At 34.1% G+C, this 14,061-nt stretch overlaps 1 pseudogene; it reads right to left on the reverse strand.

The window, feature by feature from the left end:
• Nucleotides 1–476: 476 nt before the first annotated feature.
• Nucleotides 477–14,061, reverse strand: part of LOC25488934 (uncharacterized) — a 67,107-nt pseudogene continuing 53,522 nt past the window's right edge.

Raw genomic sequence — 14,061 nt, forward strand, 5'->3', positions numbered from 1 at the left:
ATATTATAGAGATTAACATCATTATATAGTAATTCATGAGCATAGTAATAAAACAAAATGTCCACTTTCAACCGTAAATCATCATATAGTAATTCATAAACATACTTTTATCTTGATAATAAAAAGGGTTGGCTTAATTAATGCTTTGGTCCCTTAAGTTATTTGTTGGTTACATTTTGGTCCCATAAGTTAGTATTTGTTAACTAAATAAATCCTCACCGTCAATATTTTGCCAAAACGTTAAATAAGAACATGTGAACGGTGACGTGACAGCTTGCAATGTGTATCCACCTTAGACATTGGATTAACGGTTTTGACGGTGGAGATTTATTTGATTGACAGAAGATGGCTTAAAGGGACTAAATGGTAACGTTAATAACTTATGGGACTAAAATGTAACCAACAAATAACTTATCTTTAATTAAGCCAAAAGGGTTTAATGTAGAGATGAATTTTAAAAGAAAACATCCATAAATCTAGTCCTTGGTATGTTTTTTTTTTGTAAATATTACTGTATGACAGTGTGTACCTGGCAAAAATTCCCAAATAAGAGAGCCAAGTACGTCATATTCTCTCATTGCTGATGTCAGAGAGAGTTCTTGACAACGTAGTATAGAACGATTTTGTACTGCCTGAAAATGAATTCTTTGGGTCTGGCTGAGGCTTGGTAGGTTGAGAAATGCTACATATCTCAGATTTGGAATATTGACTTCCTGATCAACTTCACATACAAATATTTCCTCTAGCTTCTCTGCTTCTACTATGATTATAACCTTTAGCTCAGGAAGCTCTTTATATATGGAGATTGGAAAGACATTTTTCAACTTATGACACGTTACTACAACAAGTGTTTTTAGCTTTGGGAAGCATACAGTCTTTGCAACCATAAAGTTTGAGGATTTTTTATTCTCCAAATCATCTTCAATAATATGCTTCAACTCTTTGCAATCTTCAATTCTTATATGATGCAACTGCGGTAGGCACATTATTATAGAAATAGAGAAAATAATCTCCAATTTTTCACATCCCACAATTATCATCATTGTAAGGTTTTTGAGGGAAAAAGATTTTTTGAGACCCTTAAAAAGACATGTCATTGTAGGCAGAGTACGCAACTCAATGTTTTGCAATCCCAAGTTCATCTTCCGCTCACTTACTTCATTGAGACAACATATACTTTCAACATTGGAATTACCTACCAGCAACCTTTCCAAAGCGACAAAATGCTCCACATTCCCACTCCATTCCTGCCACAAATGAATGGGAAATAAATTACAAATGCATGAAATAAGAGTGAAGAAACGGTAGAACTAAGTCACTTAAATAATATAACAAACATCCATATACTGCTCAACATGCATAAACAACCGATATTAAATAAGCTTAACTTTTCTGTTTAATTTGAGCATAATATAGCATATAATTTTTTTTAGAGTTAATAGGCTTTTACCCTACAATATAGGTCACTTTTGGTTTCCCCCTATAATTTTTTTTTTATTGTGTACGTGGCATTTTTCAAAAAAAAACTAAAAATTAAAAAAAAAACGAAAAAAATCTGAAAAAATTATAGAAAAATAAATAAAAATGAAAACAAATGCTGAAAAAATAAAAAAATTTAAAAAATCAGGTAGGATGAAAAATAATGAAAAAATTCTAGAAAAATTAATGAAAAAAAAGTCTGTAAAAATTTAAAAAAAATCTGGAAAAGATTAATATATATCGAAATTGTCGAAAAAATTATAAAAAAAAAAATCTGAATTAAGTTCCTGAAATATTTTAAATTCCTGAATTTTTCCCTTTTTTATAAAAATTCTAATACAAAATAACACTTCTTATAAAAATTTCTGGAACTTAAACTATTTCGATTTTTTTTTTAAAATAATAAGAAAATATATTTCAAAAGTTTTTAAAAAAAATTCAAATTTTTTTTCTGGAAAGTGATCTTTTTTAGAATTTTTCAGGAACTTAATTAAGATTTTTTTTTATAATTTTTTTCGAAAATCTCGATACATATTAATTTTTCCAGATTTTTTTTTTATTTTTCATTTTTCTAGATTTTTTTCGTTTTTTTTATTTTAAAAAAAAAAATCACAAATGCCACATGTGCACAATGAAAAAATAAATATACAGTCAGCGTGCCACGTCATCAGAGAAAGATGATTCAGCGTGCCACATCAGTGAAAATACACAGTCAGTTGGCCTAGGGGTATTCCAAAACAAAAAAAAATTACAAGGATGAAATCTGATAAAAAAAAATTTACACAGGAAAACCAAAAGTGACCTGTATTGCAGGGGGTAAAGGTCTATTAACTTTTTTTTTTAATTGAAGATAACTGATTTATTTCATCTAATAAAGGGCTCGATTTTGTAGGAATATGATTTATAAAACACTAGGGATCAACGTAACAAATTAAATACAAGATGTTGGTGTTCAAAGAAAAGACCTTAGCTAATATGTGACAAGTTATATTCTACCTCACCATGACAGCTTTACATCTAATGTCTAAGAAACCCCTACAAACCATCATATATTTTACTTGAAAATATTAAAAATTGAAGTTACTCCTAGACTTATTTTTTTATCAAAGCACTAAAATATAAAAGATATGAGATGCCTGAACCAATACAACAGAGTCAAAAAGTGTATAAGCTGCGAAAAGAAAAATTAGATCTATCCCTATAAAGGAAAGATCCTAAGGAGAGAGGTGGCTAAGTCCACCATGTTACGAGGAAAGGAAAGTCCACGGGAAAATCATAGATCTGGAGCAAGGGGCCGAACAGAAAACCAAAAACCAGCAATGAACCACAATGGAGAAACTCTACCAGAAAACAAGAGCTCTTCGTCTAGTCCTTGCGAAGATAAACTCGATAGAAACCACAAACCAGTAAAACAAAGAACCCACCTATATCGCACCTCAGAGAATCCGCTACAATGGAGAGTGACAAACCCAAAAGATGCAATAACTGAAGCTGCTAAGTGAACAAACCGACCTTGAGCTCGTCGGAAAACCAACCCTGATCTCGCCGGAAAGATAACACCTTCGCCGGAAGAGAGATAAGCCAGTTGAGAACAAAGAAAACAGCCCGGAGATGCACGAACAACACCGGACGAAAAGTCGAAGTGAACAAACTAAACGGTAGAGAGTGAAGTTATCAAAACAAACGGAAGAAGCAAGCCTGAAAACTGAAAGAAAAAAAAAAACCTCACCGTGACATCACCGGTGAGGTTAGATGTCACTGGAAAAGAGCCACCGAAGAGAGAGAACGGAGAATTCCGGTATCCTCCATGGTTTTTCAATTATGACTAGTAATATTGTACTCCTTGGCTTGTTGACTTTGCTATCATTACTTTTATTGATGTATCGTGTATTTATATAGACAGGGTAATCTTGTATATTGGCTTACATTACTCTGCTTAATAATATTGTTTTTTCTCATACTAACAAATATCTCTACATCAATACCAATATTCTTCCCGTAAGATTAATAGTTTCAGAAACATTAATAAAAATATATAGAAAGAAAGGTGGATACCTTGACAAAGAAATCACCAATAGATTTAATATCAAACTGGGTGCAATTAATGAGTTCAAGTACCGCCAAAGGTGGAAACGTCGTGCGATAGTTTTTGGTACACATGCCAGTTAAACTTGGGAGTCTGCAAAGCTTGAGACATTTCAAAGCTGGAAGATGAGGATTGTAGTTTTGATGATCATCACTATCATCAATGTGCCCAAATATGTATTCTAATTTCCCACAATTTTCAACGTAGAGCTCTTTTAATTGTGGGAAGACAATATTGTCGTTGCCACTGCCATCTCCAATGTCTACTATTATATGCTTCAATTCATCACAACTTTTAACAGTCAAGGTCTCCAACAACATTCCTGAAGCAACAGATAAGATAAATACTGATTTTATCCGTGGAAGGTTCACCAGTGTTATCACTTTAATTTTGCACATGATATGTGATAGTCTTGAAAGACATTGAGCACGTTCCCATAAGTGATCCTAAAATGTAATCCGAATAAAACGAAACTTAAATCAAACCAAATAATCCCTTATTGTGCAAAAAAATTAAGTGAATGCAATGCAAACATTAATCCTCTTACACTAGATGTGCATATAATCTACAATGATGAATGAACACATAATCAAGTTAAGAATGCATAAGTCGGTCTTTGGGCAGGATACATAGTTTTAAAAAATAATTATAATGCATCAAAGTTTTTAGGCAAATGTTAACTTATGCCCTCAAGGGCACATGTTAAGGAACTTAATAAAGAAATATATGTACGAAAAGTCGTGCATTCAATTTCTTAAAAGTCAAAATATTATATTTTCCAATGCAAAGTTACTCTTTTTAGGTTCCTTAACATGTGCCCAAGTTAACATAACCCAAGTTTTTAATCTCTTACAGTTAATGCTACCTACAAATTAAGAAAATTGAAAGGTTTTATTATTATTTTTTTTATGAAATTGATGGTCTTTTTTCCTATGAAACACTTGAATGTTTGTTGTTTCATTTCACTTATTTCTATATTTATATTAAAAGGTTAAGGGAATTTTTTATAACACAATAGTTAATTTTATTTTTACCTTTGAAAATGACATATAAATAGTAATAAAAATTTCTCAAAATCGAACATTTAAAAATAAATATACATTGAACTTTAATTTTTTATACTTTAACTTTTAAAACGACAAATATTAGTGATAGTGAAAAAAATATGCATTAATGGATTTATATTACATCTTAATAAGTTGTGATTTAATGGGTTCAAGTTTGCGATGTTTGATAATTGATATGCACATGAATTATAAATAAATATAAGATACATGTAGTGTAAGATAATAGAAAAATATGAGATGGTTATCAATGCGATTGCGCATTCTTGCTTGCCAATAAATAAATATACATGAAAATATGAGAGGATGTTACCAATGAGATTGAGAAGTCTTTCGGTTGACCCTCAGAAACCAATGAGATTTCAGTACTTGTGGGGCCCCTCAATTTGTATCTAAGACAACAGATATGGCTCCAAGAGAATATATTTGATTTTATTGGCTCCAATTGTGTTTGTGCCTTGGAAATGGACAAAGGCATGATATCATAAGATTCTGGAAATATGTCGATGAAGTTTGGCAAATCATTAAGCTCCAATTCATTTAGTGAAGCAAGTTGGACATCTTGGTGTTTACCAAATATGTATTCCAGCTTATCACAACTTTCTATCATGATTGACTCTGGTAACAAAAGGTCTTGAGCAGAGAGAAATGGAAATATTGATCGTAATAGGGGACATTCAAAGATTTTGAGAACTTTCAGCTTTGAAAACATTGAGTTGCAACTATTCATTTTATCATTATCACCATTGTCTATTTCCTCAATCTTGTCAATATCCACTCTCCTTTCATCAGTAAATATGTTTTCTAATTTCTCACATTGACTTATTTCCAAGCTCTCCAGCTGTACCAGGCTTTGAGTAGTTGTTAGATCAAAAACAGAAACCAATGTTGGGCATGATTCTAGAGTCAGTTCCTTTAGCTTGCAGAGATTCAGGCTGCATTTAAACAGGCTTTGAAAAATGTTACACTCCTTGATAGATAGATTCTCTAAATTGTTCAGAGAGTCCAAGAAGATTGAACCGTTGCACAATTCTTCCAATTTCTTCATACCCTTGAGCTTTAGTACAATTAACTTGGAGAAAAAAACATTTGGTACTTGAGAATCAATATGTTTAGTGTCTATGAGTAACTTCAGTTCTGTATCATCTTCCAAGTGAAGCTCAAGAAGATCATTCATACCATTTTCTATAGGAACCATCTCTGGCATGAGATTTCTCCATCCACTGTTAATTTGACATCGCCGAAGAATCTCTTGTACTTCCATACAGTACTTGGGTTCATAGTCTTTGTGGCATTGCAGTTGTGAAATGTAATGTTCACCAGGTTCATCTTTAACAAGTTCATCAATCTTTGCCAAGAGATGTCCGAAATCACGCTCAAATTTAGTTCGTCGAAGATCCTCTGTTGTTTTCCTACAATACTTGTATTCAGTGTCTGTGATGCACTGCAGTTGTGAATCATCTCCCAATAGAGGCTCAACAGGAACATTAAAACCATTCTCTATACAATACTTGAGTGTTCCTATCTCATGCTCCAAATTTTTCCATTCACTGTTAATATTAGTTAGCAGAAGAACATCTGCTGTTTGCATACAATACTTGAGTGTTCCTTTTGTAAAATACCCATAATCCCCATTAAAATTCACATATTTAGATACTGAATCATCAATGCTATACCACCCTGCACGAATATGATACCTTCGCAACTCAGGTAGGGTTATGCATCTTTTACAGAAATGATTAAAACTGTCCACGAAGTAAACTCTTCAAGTGATGAGCATCTTTTAATAACTTCAAATGGATTATGCATTGCAATATTACAAGATTCCAGCTTCAACAATTTAAATTTCACCAGTTTTTCAATTTCACTTGGCAATTCATTAATTTGGCAACCAACCAATGCAAGAGTTTCAAGACTTTGCATGTTTCCCAAAGTAGATATGTCACCTAAATCCACATTATGAACCGTCATAGATCGAATATTCTTCAATGACTGAAATGAATTAGTTAAAGATAGTGATCGATAATTACCATAACTTGATAAATATAGAACTCGAAGCTTCACAATATTTTCAAAGAAAGAATTTGGGATTTCCATCATGTAGTAATTTTCCTCACTATTCTCGATGACAATTAGAGTCTCAAGTTTGGAAGCATCAAACTTACAAAAATACAAATCCTTGTAACTCCCTTTAAATAATAAACATTTGATATTTGTTTCCTTTTCAATCAATGACTTTTGATTTTTGTTAGACAAATTTACTCCTCGAATCTCTTTTCTAGCTATCCATTGAGCCACATCACGAATCAAATCATGCATTTTAACAAAATTTTCTCTAACCTTCGACAACAAACAAGAATCTAGGAGTTTGTTTTTGGCTACAGTTACGTCTTTTCGAGCATCATCATAGGTGTCATAATCTTCCCCAAAAAGACCTGCTCCAATGGAAATAGTGGTTAAATCTTCAATAGAAACTTCTTCATCTTCTTGAAACACAGAACATAGGAGGAACAATTTCTTGGCTTTTTCATTCTTCAAATTATCATAGCTAACCTTCAAACATTTAAAAATTCCAACCTTATCAGGATCAACATCCTGCATGGATACAGGCTTCTTCAAGGATTTTAATGTCACATCCCATTCATCCACTCGATTTTGTTGGCCTTTTAAACTGCTGGCGATACCTACAATTGCAATTGGTAATTGTTTGCATTCCTTTGCAATTTTACATCCCTTATCAATCACATATTTTGGGGAACTTTTGCTTATATCGGCATACCATTGGAACATGTTCCACGCTTCATCTTCAGATAAAAGCTCCAGTTCAATACTCTTGTCAAAATTCATTATTTTACTACGTGTGGTTACAAGAACTCTACAGCCTTTGCGATTGTCCCGTTTTGGAATCCCAATTGCATCAAAAGTAAGAAGTGGGTTTTGATCCCACACGTCATCCAATATCAGAAGAATTTTCTCACCATTTCTTAATCTGTCCCATAGTTTTCCGGGCCGGTCTGATTCATTGATGTCCTTAAGTTCCAATCCTAAGGGTCCAGCAATATCATCTTGAATCTTTTTTATATCAGGAGTAGATGACACTGTCGTAACAATGGCATAAGTGAATTGTCCGGATTCCTTTAGTTCTATACCCACTTTTATGGCCAAAGTAGTTTTTCCGGTGCCACCCATCCCTTGCAATCCGGTTATATAGTTGTTGTCATCTTTCAGTGCATCCAACAGTTCATTATATTTAGACAACCTGCTTTCAAAAGAAATGTAATCTTGTAATGAATTGCGTTCAACACCTGGAGGAGGGCGAGAAACTTCAATATTTCCAAATTTATCTGCCTTTTCTATTAGTCCTTTAATCTTCTCGGTATCATTTGCCAATTTCTTTCCCCTTTTATACCGCCATATGCAATCAGGACAAAGTCCAAAGAAACATGTCTTTTTTGTTTTGGTGTCCGCTTGAATTAGCTTATCAACTTCCTCTTTCCAAGAAACAACATTAGCTGTAATATCTTTATTTCTTCCTTTTGCTTCTTTGATACGTTGCTCCAAAGTTTCCCTTTCTGGTTGCAACTTTGCCCTTTCTTCTTCGAATTCCTTAGCAATGCATGTGAAGCAAAACAGAAACGTGCTTCTTTTACTGCTTTCTTTATCAATTTCTCCAAATATTGCTTCCCCAAGTCCTCAAGGATACTCGTCATCTAAGTTGATTCAATAAAAGAAATTTACGCATGTGTAAATATTTACCAGCTTAAAATAAACATTATTTGGTTTTAAATCTAAGTTAGATTAACAAAAAATATTTTGTGAGAATTTAAAATAAAGATTCATAAGAATATCAAGAAATTAGCAAAGACATTTGGGGAGATAAATAATATTCCAATAATAGAATTCCTACCCAAAAAACTAATCCCAAAACTAAATATTCAAACCGTGTAAACCGTGGAAAAACTTTCAAACCGGTTGTCTTCACATTAACTTTTGCTCATTAGCACAAAAGATTTATTTTAACGTCCCCGCAGCAGATAACTACCGCTCGTTAAATCTTTCCGTGGCAGTTTACTATTGTTGCGTTCTGGCCTATACCAGAATAACAACAAAAATTGACCATTATTTACGAAATCACATAGAGTACGAATCTCTCTCTCCCACAAGCCAGACTAGAATATTTAGCCCGAGCTTCTTCAGTATATAAGTAAGACTTCAAGACCTAATTTTTCATTCAAGCCGTCATACTAAAAAGTTTAGATTTTTAGGGTTTTGAGTCTTTATGTGCTCTACTCTTGTATTGTTTGTGATGCAAGTTTAGAACCTCTTACTATGTTCCTTCTTGTATCGTTTGTGATACTTGTTTAGGAGTGTGTGTGAGTTTGATACTCATGTGTACTACACCAACGTTATGAAACACGGTGTTAGTTGTTTGTTTGAAGGTAACTTCAACTTTGTGTTTGTTTAGGTCTGATAGGTCGCAGGGGTTGTGACTGACCATTAGGATAGTGAGATGGGATCTCAGATCTAGGAGTTCCTAGGTTGAAATAGATACGGGTAGGTCCTAGGTCTTTGGTGTAAATGAGGAGTTTGCTGAGACCTATAGAATAAGGACTACACTAGTGGATTTCCTTCCTGGCTTGGTAGCCTCAAGAGTAGGTGTGTTTGTCACCGAACTGGGTTAACAAACTCATTGTGTCTTTTACTTTCCTCTCATTTATTTTCTTGTTTTTATTTTTGTTATAACTCGTGATGTTGAAAACTTAAATGGAACACTACAAACGTTTAAACATCGTACAAAACATATTAAAACAAGTGCGCTAGAATTTCAACTGGCTTCAGAGCAAGCACCTTGATTGTTTTAGGGTGAGCTCCAGGGTAGTTTCATTCTAACTTTATGCACAAGGAAGGTGGATTTGTAAACATACCCCCTCTGTTGGATGGGTCGAACTATGACTATTGGAAATCACGCAAGAAAGCTTTTCTTAAGTATATTGATAGCAGCACATGGAAAGCAGTTCTGAAAGGTTGGGAACATCGTGTGACACTTAATGATGATGGTAACAGGACAGATGTGTTGAAACTAGAGGAAGAATGGACTGCTGCTGAAGATGAATTGACTCTTAGAAATTCCAAAGCATTAAATTCTCTGTTCAATGGTGTTGACAATAATATGTTCAGAATGATCAAGCAATGCAATGTTGCTAAATATGTGAGTGAGATTCTCAAAACAGCACATGAAGGTGCAACCAAGGTAAAAAGTGCAAAACTTCAACTCCTTACCACTAAATTTTAAAATTTGAGGATGCTCGAGGATGAGAGCATTCAAGACTATCACTTGAATATTCTTGATATTGCAAATACATTTGAATCTCTTAGAGAAAAAATCTCTGATGAAAAGTTTGTGAGAAAAATTCTCAGATCTCTTCCTAAGAGGTTTGACATGAAAGTTACTGCTATTGAGGAGGCTCAAGATATCTCAAGTTTGAAGGTTGATGAATTGATAGGGTCTTTTCAAAATTTTGAAATAACTGTTAACAGCAAGACTGATAAAAAGGGCAAGGGGATTGCTTTTGCATCTAGTGTAGAGCCTGATGAGTCACAAGAAACTCAAGAAGATGATGGATATATGATAGAGTCTCTGGAAATGGTCAGAAGGTCTAGACTCAACATTGACAATCAAACAAGTAAAGAGAAGATTGTAAGGTCTGATGAGAAGAACTCTCAATACAAAGGTATCCAATGCCTTGAATGTGTAGGATACAGCCATATTAGAACAGAATGTGCTACTTTTCTAAAGAAACAGAATAAAAGCTTAACTGTTTCCTGGTCTGATGATGATGAATCTGAAGAAGATGGAGAGAGTGAATCCACCAAACATGTTGCTGCATTGACTGGCAGAGTTTTCTCTGATGTTGAATCTGACAGTGAAGATTTGGGGTATGATGAGTTAGTTGTGTCTTATAAAAGGCTGAATGACAGAAACACATACACATGCAAATAACTTGAGGAGCAGAAAAATATCACCAACAAACTGGAAGAGGAAATGGTTGGTTATCTAAAAAAAAATGATGAACTCATTAGTGAGGTAAGGCTGCTGAATTCTCAAATTAGCAATGTGATGAAGCAAGTAAAGATGATGACTATTGGGACTGATGCTCTGGATGAGATTCTGGAAGAGCAAATTAAAGGGAAACCAAATGGGATAGGGTTTATCTCCAAACATCCGAACCAGAACAAGCAATACAAGACCTTTGGTTAGGCCATAATAGAGTATGGGATGGTTAAAAAGGAGAAACCTATCAAGAATATAAAGTTTGTGGCTTCCACTAGAACAAATGATCTAACTGAAGGTAAATATATGTTGCAATATACTAAGGAACATCAGATGTCTAAAAATGAAAAAGTATCTCTCCTCAAGATATGTCACTTCTGTAAGAAAAAGGGGCACATAAGACCTTTGTACAATAAGTTGTATGGACTTCCACAAATACATTATCAAAAGGCACAAAAGCCAAAATTGACAAAGGTCAAGAAAGTATGGAAACCTAAAGTAGACAATGTAGGATTAATGGCTCACATTTCTCTAGGATCATCTTCAAGGGAAAAATGGTATTTTGACAGTGGATTTGAAGACCTTCTTAATGTTGAGAAATCCTGCACCAACAACTTTGTCATATTTGGAAATGGAACAAAAGGGAAGACCCTTGGTTCAGGAAAGTTGATCAATGATGAATCACCAAAACTTGATAAAGTTCAATGGGTGAAAGGCTTAACCTCTAATTTGATTACAATAAGTCAGCTATGTAAACAAGGGATGAATGTGAACTTCAAAAATGTAGAATGCATTGTGACCAAGGAAAATGGAGAAATTCTAATGAGAAGCATCAAAACTAACGAAAAATGCTATGAGTGGGTTTCACTATTAGAAAGGAAAAATGTACAACAGACCAGAATGTTGTAGACAATGTTGAAACATCAACAAAACTCTGAAACACTTGATCTTTCTCAGTGTGACAACATAAGTGGTGATGGAAGGACCTCAAGAATAGGCTCGTTCTTGATTAACGATATCAGACCAGCTCTCAACTTTGCTCTTATAATCCTATTATAAAGGTATGGTGTTTTCTAAAGACTCATTTGTAAGCACATATTGGGGAATGTTTAATATAAAGCCTTTTGATTTTAAGGAAAAATTAGGTATTTCTCATATTAAGAAGTTACAACAGTTATTGTATCTTAGTAGTGCTACACCCTTTTGTGTGTCTTTTATCTCATTGGTGCATGCTAATTCAGGAGATTTCCTTATAATCTTCACTCAACCTCCAAGTGAATACAATCGTTTGGTCCAAAACCCTAGTTACTGTCGGATTTTCCTTGAACCTCCAAAGACTAAGCACATTCATACTCTTTCAACCATAAATCATCAACCCCTGTTTGTTACTGATCAGTACCAACAACTTCACATCACCATGAAGTTCAAAACTAATGATTCTGTCTCTAAGAAGAAGAACCCCGCTGATCAATAGAGTCAAGATAATTCCAATCCCAAGATGATTGAACCCATCACAACGGTTTCTTCACCAAAATCTAAGAAGATAACCACGTCTAAGTCGGTCTCAAAGAAGAAAAAGGCTCCTAAAACGAAAAGGGTGAATCAAAGACACCGTTGAGTATGGTTGATCTATATGAAAAGGAAAATCCATTCTTATCCACTGTGGTCGAACCAAATTATGGAGAGTCTCGGAAAGATTCCAAGGCTACAAATGCTGACGAAATCCCAGGAAGTGCTTCAGATGTTGCAACCTCCGTTGCTGAAAAGGGTATTTCGAACAAAACCCTACCGCCAGGTGTGTCAGAAGCTTGTAGAAAATTAGGTCTAGAAGACTTAAATGATGCTCTTGAGAATTCTGAAATCATGGGCATTCAAGATTCTAAAACTGGTGATGAAAGTTTAAACAAAGACTCTGTTAAATTGACCGCAGAAAAGGTTGATAATAGAAAGGATGTTGAGGTGGATGTTGAACCATCTTTAGAACAACAGGAAGAACAAAGCAATGATATTGAATTTACAATTGAACATGATTATGAACATGAGAAACTGACTGAAGAAGAATCTGTTCCTAAGGAAGTCCAATATGATAATATGGAGATAGATGTAGGAGATGAGGAAGATATGGAATCTAACATTCCTCTTGTGCAGGCTGTTAGTGAGAGTGTTTCCAAAAGATTGAGAAATAGTAAAGGTAAAGTTGTACCATCTGCCAATGAAACTCTCAAGAAAAGTGACGGTTCTGGGAAGGTTACTCTAATAACAAGAACAAAAAATGCTAGAGTTGGGCCTAAGAGAGGATGGAGCAAGGTGAAAGTCAAAACTACTGCTGGAAAAACAAGTAAGAGGAAGGTTGTCTCATCCAGTGAACCCGACTATGATGTTGAGAAGGATGTTTCAAACATTGTTCTGTCTACTTCAAGGAAGTCTGCTAGGAAGAAAGCTTTTCAGGTTGTTGCAGATGTACCCATTGACAAAGTATCATTCCACCTACCTAAGAATGTACAAAGATGGAAATTCATTTTCCATAGAAGACTAGCTTTAGAAAGGGAACTGGGGAAGGAAGCTGTAAAGATGGCGGATTGTCATACCCCAAATTTTGACCACTTTTCTCGCTTTTTACCCATTTTATTCGTATTTTAAACGCCGAGAAGGATCGTTGTTTCAGACGAAATTTCAGCAGGTAGATTACTCGAAAGTACCTCATTTGGTTTCGGAAAGGGACAGCCTTAAGTGTTTTATTTTATTAGTTTTTTTTATTACTTTTACTTTAATTTTACATCTTTTAATTTATTTATTAGCATTTTATTTCATTTTAATCCTTTTTTCTATACTTTTTAAAAGTCATTTTCGTTCTTTTTAATATTTTATTAGTAGTCTTTGTTTTTAAAACTTTTTGTCCAAATATCATTAGTGTCTTGGTGTCCAAGTAGCATAGGAACCCTTTGAGAGGGTAATTTGTCCAATCCAATCACTAGTCTTAACCTAATTTGTCACTATAAGTAGACTGTCCAATCATTAAAAAAAAAAGAGTCAAAATCATTCAGAATTTCTGCAGCAATTATTACACAAACACAAAAATCCTTTCTCTTTCCACTTTTCCGAATCAAAAGTCAAAAATCACAAAAAAAAAACTCATGAACATTTCATGAATGTTCATCCATAAAATTCCAGCAAACACCAAAATCCAATTCTCTCCCGTTTCTTTTCAGATCAAATGAAAGAACAACACTGAAATGTCTCCAGATCCGTGAAAATGCCATAAAACCTTCATACACAAACTTTCAGATTTGTTGATTCACAACTCGTCAAGCACGAATTCAGTTTCATAGTCACAACAACTCAGAATCGGATCAAGCAAAACATGAAGAAAACAAAGCGGA

Source organism: Medicago truncatula, chromosome 3, assembly GCF_003473485.1.
Source record: "Medicago truncatula cultivar Jemalong A17 chromosome 3, MtrunA17r5.0-ANR, whole genome shotgun sequence".
In the NCBI taxonomy this organism is placed as follows: domain Eukaryota; kingdom Viridiplantae; phylum Streptophyta; class Magnoliopsida; order Fabales; family Fabaceae; genus Medicago; species Medicago truncatula.